The following is a 9,548-nucleotide window of genomic DNA, read 5'->3' as shown; positions in this document are numbered from 1 at the left end:
TTACTGCCTGAATATTGAGGGTTTTCCTAGAATCCTATATGCCACCCTACAAAAGCTCAGAGTCAAAGATCATCCCGAGTATGAGGGCCGTGAGTATGAAAAGCATGGCACTAAGCGGAGTAAGGTTACCGTCTATATTAGGAAGAGTGAAGAGTTCCTTCACATCACTGAAGCCTGGAATGTGACCACAATTGGGTTTTGCTTCATCAACACCTATCAGGTTGTGGCCCACAAAGCCTTGTGGTACCTTTGCCAGATCTATGAAGAGCCCATTGCTCATACCCCCATGAGGTTCTTTCCACCTTTGGAAAAGAATCGATGGGCATGGAGGCTTTGCAAAGGTAGGATGCGCAAGAAGATAGTCCAGCTATGGTGCACTTGACCATGTATCTGCTTCCTCTGGATGAGTAGTATGACCGACAAGCCTCAGAGATGAGGAAGTGCCTCCAGTGAGCCAAGGAAGCCGAGATCTTCTCCAGGATGCTCCAGGTGCAACTTGCCAAAGCACATGCCAGTGCGGCAGTCGCTGAGAGTCCGGAGACTGCCATGTTGGAAGCCCTAAAGGAGGTCAAAGATCGACATGCCCATCAGTTGGGAGAGGCCTACCTTGTGAAAGGTCCTAATGGCTAGAGGGAGGTGAATAGCCTATTAAAATTTTCTACAACAACACTTAACAAACCGGTTAGACAATTTTGTGATGAAGCAGGTGTTGTGCTAGCCTACCAAAAATACAAGCCACCTACCACAATTCTAGTTTCAATAGTTTCTATCCACACAATGGCTATATCACTACACTAAGTTAGTGTACTCTCAAAGACTAACTAAAGATCCACACTAACCAAACTAACAAGCTCTCACAACTAGCTACACTAAAGAGCTTGATAACTAGTTTGCGATAATGTAAAGAGAGAGAGCAAGATAGTTACACCGCCATATCGAGGAGTGAACCAATCAATCACAAGAATCAATATCAATGAAGACCAATCACCTTAGAATCAAATGATGACACAATGATTTTATTACTGAGGTTCACTTGCTTGTTGGCAAGCTAGTCCTCGTTGTGGCGATTCACTCACTTGGAGGTTCACGCGCTAATTGGCATCATACACCAAACCCTCAATAGGGTGCCGTACAACCAACACAAGATGAGGATCAAACAAGCCATGAGCAATCCACTAGAGTACCTTTTGGCTCTCTGCCGAGGAAAGGTCAAGAACCCCTCACAATCACCATAATCGGAGCCAAAGACAATCACCAACGTCTGCGGGATGGAGAAAAACAGGCATGGGGAAATCTCAGAGGAAAAGAACGAACCAGTTTTTTGTATAACCTCCATGAGGAGGTTCAAAAGAGGTGGCTCTAGAGTTGCAAAAGAGGTGCTCCAAAACTCCACCCCCATTTGCACTACAGCTCCATGGAGTTGGTAGCTCTAAGGAGTTTTGGAGCTGGGGTATTTGGCTGGAATTTTTTATGGAGTTGGAGTTTTGGAGCTGGGGTATTTGGCTAGAATTTTTTATGGAGTTGCTGGAGTTCTGGAGTGGAGCCATGCCAAATAGATCCATAGATATGCAGTGATCAGTGATGTCATAGAAAATTGTGATGAATGATGGGTCGTCGGGAATAACTCGGGCCACGGCCTGTGGCCACGCGCGCGCCCCGCCCCCGCCTGGGCCTCTAGCCGCTGGGCCAGTGGTTGGCTGAGCGAGCTGTGCTGGGCCAGGCCGAGCCCACAGAGCTTTTCCTTTCTAGTTTTGTGTTTTGTTCCAAAGTATTGATCTTGTAAAATTGATAATAAAATATAGAAAAAACACAAAAATGCCAAACCAATTTTGATAAGTTTCTAAAATCATGATCTATCTGATAGTGTATTTTGTTCGCATAGGTTCTATATGTTTTTAGGGTTGCTCTAATTATTTTAACATACTTAATATTGTTAAGACATAAACTTGTAGGAATTTCCTTGATAAATCGGTGATAGTGTTAGCTCTAAAAATTTTACAGTAGGTTAGAAGTGTTATTAGGTGTTCTCTATAATTTTTGTAGCCCAATAATAATTAGTTTACTAGAGTAGTTAATGTGCCCTAGTTTCGACTATATTAAATCATTAATAAATCAAAAAGAGACTTGATTTGGTAAGAATTAGTACTCGTTGATGAAAAGGATGCTTTGTTTAGTGAAGTTAACACTTAGCTAATATATTAGTCATAGGAGTTAGCTTGTTAGCTTGGTTTGTGCACTCGTATTTTAAGAATTGTTGTTGCCTTTTGATTGATTGCGCCATTCCTGCATTTGCATCAATACATATCATAATAGGAACGGCGGTGGATCGATGGTATCAAACAGAGTAGCTGAAAAGATGGTGCTAGGGATCAGAACATGAAGATGGAATACTCACTTTTGGTTATATGTTACCCAGGCAAGCCCCGGTGCATAACCCCTATTATTCTGTACTTTAATTTATGCTTGTGCATTAAGTTTAAGGAGTTGAATGAAACCCACTTGCATATATATATATATATCCTTATCCTATGAGTTTTACTAGTATGACAAGATCATATAGATTGCTATGCTACATGACTCCGGTAGAAGTCGAGTGATTGTTTGTCACTCGCGAGAGATAGGAAATATATGATTGTTGTTATTATATACAATCACATGGAAAATATATATGAATGATAATAGGAGACCGAGCAGAATGGTACTTTGGATCTAGACTTGGTTTGACATTCGAGCGAGGCTCGGATTGCATTTGTTTCGCCTATGTTGGTTAAGGACCGGCCATTGCATTGGGTTCTAGGCAGGTCACAGACTTATTATCCTAAGCACATACTTGTTTATGGGAACAGGGAAGGCTCGTTGCTCTCTTATCATGAGTTCCAGCTCTTTTCGGACTGACTGATTGGAGGCAGAGATGGTGGAGGTCTAAGCACCACTCTGAGTTTGGGACTTAGGTGTGGGGGCTTTGAGTCCAAGTTTGGACGGGGACCTAGACCCCTTGACATGAGAGGGTTGGGTTGATATTTCTTGTGCCTAGGATACAAGCGGGGCATGTGTTTTAGGGTACCCAACTGGGATACATTGGTTCACGAATCGCCAGGTGATCTAGTGTGACTTGTCTATAGTCTAGCATCGTAGTAAGAACTAAAATATAAAATATAGTAAAATGGTTCTGATTGCTTACCACCTACTTGAAGGTAGCACAGGTGCTTACCTAGAATTGATAGTTAATGAACTAATGATGACTGCTAAAAAAATTGAATATAAGGATGTACGCTTAGTAATGCCTCCTGCAAATGCATTAAATCCACAAGCCAGATAGCCTTGCATATCCTTAGAGTCTTTTCTTTCCTCCTGATGAGTAAGTCTTGCGGAATACAATTGAGTACTCAGTGTTTGTTCTACCCACTTACAAGTGACAGACGAATGCTAGAGCTGACTCTTGTGTGTGGATTTCTCCTGGTGGGCTCAGAGAGGATTTCTTTACGATGCGATCATAGTTTTTATTTATAACTCTCACTAAATATTTTTATAAATAGAAGTTTTATAATCTTTTGTCATAGTTTAAATATCAATGCTTCATCATGTCATGAATAGATATTTATTTTTGCTGTAACTCTGATCACATATTTATATTTCGCTGTTAAATTAAATTGTTTATAACTCTAATAATATGATCATATTCCGCTAATATAAATAATAAATATTATACTCTGATGTTGCATGGAAAGTGATGTAAGAAATGACTAAAATGTTGTAAGCTTTATTCTCTCATTTTTTATCCTGATGGAAAAATATGGATTTTTGGGTTCTCCCATGAGGTGTGCTCGACGGAACTGCGTAATTTAGTGTCCTCTCTTGAGTACTTAGTGTCTAATGGAAGACAAGTACTCCTAGGAGACATTAGATTAGGCGGTTCTGCCACAAAACTTTTCCCATAGAAAATCTAATTCAAATTGTTGAATCTTCATGGAGGTTCTAATGGATTTACCAAAATTACACTTCAAGTTCTCAATCAACCACTCAGACTCCTTTCTGATACCCTGATGGTGCAAATAAATTGATCAAAGTCATGTAAGACAAACTTCAGACAAGTGTACCAGAATGTGGTTAGGTGAAGGCAGGCAGGCACGCACCAGAAGGGCAGCAGCAATATGAGAAGACCACTTCCGACAGGTAATAAAAAGATCAGCAGCAGCAACCCGGATGTTATGGCAAAAGGTGTACTCATCATCGGTAAAAATATGGCGCCCATGCCTCAGCCATTCACAAATCAACTCAGCCTCCTTTGCAAGACACTTGAAACCATCCATCATTTTTTTGCAAATAACCAATACAAGAAAGTAGTGAGCATCTCTTTCAATCATTAAAACAGAATCGGTATAGTAATCAATCAATCAAACTAAACAGCCAGGAGATTGAGATGTACCTCAGCAGCAACGAAGGCATATGGATGTTCTATTTCACCTTTTCCTTTAATCGCAAAATGCATATAGCTAACAATGCATTTATTCACTATGGAACCACGAATACTACTATAGGCGTGTGAATTCACCCACAAGGACATCATGTTGTTCTCCTTATACAAACACTTTCACGAAAAGAAACCATCATTACTTATGCATATCATTCCCAATAAGTACTTCAAAGATAAATGGTGTAATTTAAGTGAATCCTATTGTGCATATAAAGGAAGGAGCTATGGAGCAATTACAAAAACCGCCTCACATGGGCGCTGAAGTTAGTGTCATAGCATTTCAGCCCAATGAATGAAGCAACAAGGCTGGGCATAGGTTCAAATGCTTAAAAAAGTGAAAATACCCAAAGAAAAGCCCCATTTGGATTGGAGGTTTCTGTATAGAGAGTATTCCACATTGGAAGATTTGACTGTACCCACAATAGGCTTTTTCTCATGATAGCCTAATTATAATTATTTGGTTCCTATTTATTCACGAAGAGGCACAAAATGGATCACAAAGTTGCACCATGAGTCCATAAAAGTATGTTAACAACAGTTGAAATCATGTTTGTTAACACTTAGACAGTTGGTATGAATTTTGTATTAGAGTCGTCAGTAAATTTGTATTGGATAAATCCAATGACTTACTTCTTTAGCATAGTTTCTTTAAAAGAAATACAAATTCTGGATAGAGTTTTGTGACCCAACACAGCAACTTTGTACTGATTTCGTAGATAAGCAGAGAATTGAGCTGGTTACCATGGAGGCAGTATCAGCAAGGGATGCAACAGGAGCAGGAACTCTATGAGAGTTGTAAAACTAGTCAAGGTAGCTGCAAGGCAGTTGGATTAGTGTTTTATAAGTCACAAGGAAGTAGTCTGTCCATTTCCAGTTATTTGAATTCATCTGATTTCGCCATCAGGAAGCCACGACAGGACATTTGAAAGGAAAAAACAGTTAATGTGGTGAACGGTAGAGAGAAATTAAACAAACCAAAGGAAAAGATGCTCAAATAACGAATCATTAGTTACCAGGGAAATTTATAAGATCCAGCGTCGGTCGGGAAGATTGACCTATGTGCATCGCCTCAAAATTGGAGACTTGGGCAACTTGTCCTAGACCGCCTGATGCGCCTTGGATGGGATCGGCATTGAATCGGATCTTGCACTTGTCCAACATTGACGCAGCTTCGACCTTGCTCGAGGAGGTTAGGGTTTGACATGTGTGGCACGGGGTGACATGGGAGTGACCACGCTTAAGTTTACTGATATTCCCCATGGGCATAGAGAGATGGATCTGGCGTCCCCTCTCCCCCATTCGCAGTCACACAGGATTGGGATGGGAGAGAATGAAGTGGATGAGGCGAGGGAAAGGGAGAGGGAGCGGAGGAAGGAGAGGACGACGACGGCGCAACAGCTTCACCATGGACGCCAATCGATCGAGTGCGTGTGTGTCTTCTAGTCTAGGCCTCTAGGGTTTAGGGAGGGGATGGATGGAGAGGAGAAGGTGAGAAGAGCAGAGGTTAACAACTCCCTAGGTGGCCAAATAGGCGGTGCCGCCCTAGAATCAAAATTACGAAATAAGTTCATAGTTCAAAAATAAGGTCGTTACAATAATCATTGCACTAGTTCCATGCTAGGACGATGGATGTAGCCATACTATCACCAAAGGTGTCCATAGTCACAAAGCTTGATTCCAAAGTTGATCCATCAGAGGCATGTTGAGACACGACATACTTGTTGTACCTTTCTAGAATAGTAGGCATGTAGGTTGGATCTCTATCAAAATTAGCAAAGTCCATATCAACACTAGCATGTTCACGTATGAAATTGTGTAGGACCATGGTAGCAGCAACAATCTTCTTTTGTGTGACCATTGAATAACCGGGCATCTTGTAAAGGATTTGCTATTTCATTTTTAATACTCCAAATGAGCGCTCAATAACATTACGAACAAATGAGTGTATACTGTTGAACTTCTCTTTTGGAGTATTTGGTTCCATACCTCGATGCCACTCGGGTAAGTGGTATCTTTCACCCTTGTATGGAGCTAGGTACCCCGGATGATTAGGATAGCTTGCATCTACAACATAGTACTTGCCTACACATATGTAAAACAAGATAAGTTTATGCATACAAATATGAACAAGAATGTAAGGAAAAATATTTATCTTGAGGAGGATGTGGGAAGACATCTACATCTACTTCCAATGCATGGTACAATACACTTGTGTCATACAAAGAACCCGGTTGACCCGCAGCCATATAGGTGAAACGCATATCAAAATCACAAATGGCAAGCACATTTTGAGTTGCAATTCCAGTCTTACCAATATATCTCACTTATTCTTCAGGTGATAAAGACATGAATATGGGTTCCATCAAGTGCATCAATGCAATCCTTAAAGTGTGGATATGCTCTCTTGTCATTCCTAATCCTCTTGTGCACATTGCAAAAATTAGGATATGTTGGTCTCAAGAAATGTTCTGCCATGGCAACCACACAATCTAGAACTTCATGAAATTTTCTACTAATGGTTTCACCTGAATGTTTGAACTTATTTTGTCCTCTTCTCTTTGACTCACAACCACCACAAGTGAATAGAAAAATTGCCAGCATTTCATATGTATTCATGTGTTTCGATGGTTTTAATTCGTACCTCTCGACCAACACATCATGAAGATCATGAAAAATAACCTCATTCATCCGAAGCATTTGATGACACTCTCCTAGAGCGTTTATCGTCACCAGCAGCCATCCAATTCCACTTTGTTGTGAAAACATAAACTTCGGTGGTGCCTTGTCCATATATAAGTCATGATAACTTCGTGCTAGTTTAGCACTAGTCTCAACCATTTTTAAAAAAATCCCCATCATCATGAGAGTCATCAGACTCACTTGAAGACATATGTGAACATTGACATAAACAAAATGTAAGCTACAACTACCATACATAAATGAAGTGCAAGAAAATAAAATGTGGCATACATCAATGGCATCACAAGAAAATAAAAGTTGGCATACATAAATGACATCACTCTCACTGCCATTTCTACTTTTCATATTTGTCATTGTATTTCCTCCTAAGCCAATTGAACCTAATCTCATTAGTAGGCAAGGTCATGAACATCTCCCTTTGCTCCTTCTTCACAAATAGTTTAGATGCAATGTAATGTTCATTGCTATCATAGCTGGCCCCACAAGCAATCACAACCTCCATCACTTCATCAATAGAATATTTTTCATGTCTCTTTGAAACATATTCATTGGCTAAACTTGCCATACTTGTTACTGCTTCTTGAATTAGGAGTGCATTACCAGACTTCGCCTTCTTGTCACTTCTTTCAACAGGCCTTGCCAAACTCTTGCCACTCATAGGTGGAGGAGAAATACCATTCTCCTCCTCTTGTGTTTCAGCAACAAAATCATCATCTTATGACTCATCTTGTGTGTCATCAACATTTTCTGTTGCTTCAACATTCACAACATGAGGAGACCAATGATCAAAACCAACAATAGTGATGTCAGCAAAACACTTGGCTAATTCATCTTCATTCTCAAGGCCCTTCTTTTTAAACTTTCCATAACCCAGAATGTCCCGAAATAAGCAAAACAACACATATTTTTGAACCAACTTACAGCTCTAGCTTTTTTTCACCATTCATCATCCATAGCAATAGTCTTCTTTATAGGGTCCCAGCCAGTCCTTGTTTGCCTCAGCATTAGTTTCTTCCATGCCTTAAAATCTTCCTTCAACTTATCCCACTTGTTCTTGATCTGACTCTTGGTAGCCACAATTCTAGTCCTATCTTTGAACCCTTTCTCAACTTCAGCATAACCAAGTGCATTCAAGTGTGTGTTTGGCCAATTTCCTTTTCCAACTTGTTTGGCAAACAACATACAGAGCACCCGAGTGTTCTCCAAGTTTTAATCAATTTCAGGCATCTATCCAACTCACAAATTTCATATTAGAAGCCATTAATCTACTTCACTGAAATGGTACTGTCCATATTTGTAGTACAGACAATAAATTTTGGATTGCAAAATATCTACTATGAATCTAGGATTGCAGCATAGCACACAGTTCACTCCCACAAATCCAGCCTCTAATCATACTATGAATCAATTTTTGAATCAAAACTGAAAAAATACCTTGTTCTGCGGCCAGCGGGGGATGTCGGTGCTGGTGATAGGAGCTTCCTAGGGCGGCCTCACTGGGAACCATAGATCCACGCGTCCCCCATGTAGAGGAGGCCGCCAAGGTCTGTGGTGGGGGCAGGGATGTCAGTGTTGGTGACGGGCATGGCTGGCTTCATCGGCACACACTGCTCGCTCGTGCTCAGATTGACGGCGACCGAGAGGGGCTCCAACATCAGGCACCGTGGGTGGACGGCAGCCACCGGTGTGGGTGGCGGTGGTCAAAACCCTAGCGGCGCCCATGCTCAGGAGAAGAAGCGAGTAGTCGGCATTAGAGGAAACAGGCGCGGGACAAAGAAAAATAGGCACGGGGAAATCTCAGAGGAAAAGAACGAACCAGTTTTTTGTATAACCTCCATGAGGAGGTTCAAAAGAGGTGGTTCTGGAGTTGCAAAAGAGGTGCTCCAAAACTCCACCCCCATTTGCACTATAGCTCCATGTAGTTGGCAGCTCCAAGGAGTTTTGGAGCTAGGGTGTTTGGCTGGAATTTTTTATGGAGTTGCTGGAGTGGAGCCATGCCAAACAGATCCATAGATATGTAGTGATCAGTGATGTCATAGAAAATTGTGATGAATAATGGGTCATCGAGAATAACTTGGGCCAAGGGAGCGGGCTGTTGCCTGTTGGAGCCGCCACTGAAGCTAGACGACGTGTCGACGCCGTGGCGCTGCAACCGTCCACCTATAGGTTGGCCGTGTTGACTTGAGGAGCCTCGCGATGCTGATGTCAGCGAGCACCCTGTCCTCGGATCTTAACGTCATCGCCTAGGCCGGACCTGTAGATCAGGAGTACATGGGGACTGGGGAGCAAGGCGGCGTCTCGCAGCATGGTCATGCGGTGGAACCAGATCGGCTACAGCGCATCGAGCAACGAGCAAACCCATGCTTGGCCATGT

At 41.7% G+C, this 9,548-nt stretch overlaps 1 pseudogene; it reads right to left on the bottom strand.

Annotated features, from left to right (window-relative positions):
• Window positions 1-7,508: 7,508 nt before the first annotated feature.
• LOC136474006 (L10-interacting MYB domain-containing protein-like) lies at window positions 7,509-8,401 on the bottom strand (annotated as a pseudogene).
• Between the last annotated feature and the right edge of the window lie 1,147 nt (window positions 8,402-9,548).

This window comes from Miscanthus floridulus, chromosome 8 (assembly GCF_019320115.1).
Source record: "Miscanthus floridulus cultivar M001 chromosome 8, ASM1932011v1, whole genome shotgun sequence".
NCBI classification, from domain to species: Eukaryota; Viridiplantae; Streptophyta; class Magnoliopsida; order Poales; family Poaceae; genus Miscanthus; species Miscanthus floridulus.
Note: the sequence above shows the minus strand (reverse complement) of the source record. Positions and strands in the feature narration are given on the sequence as shown.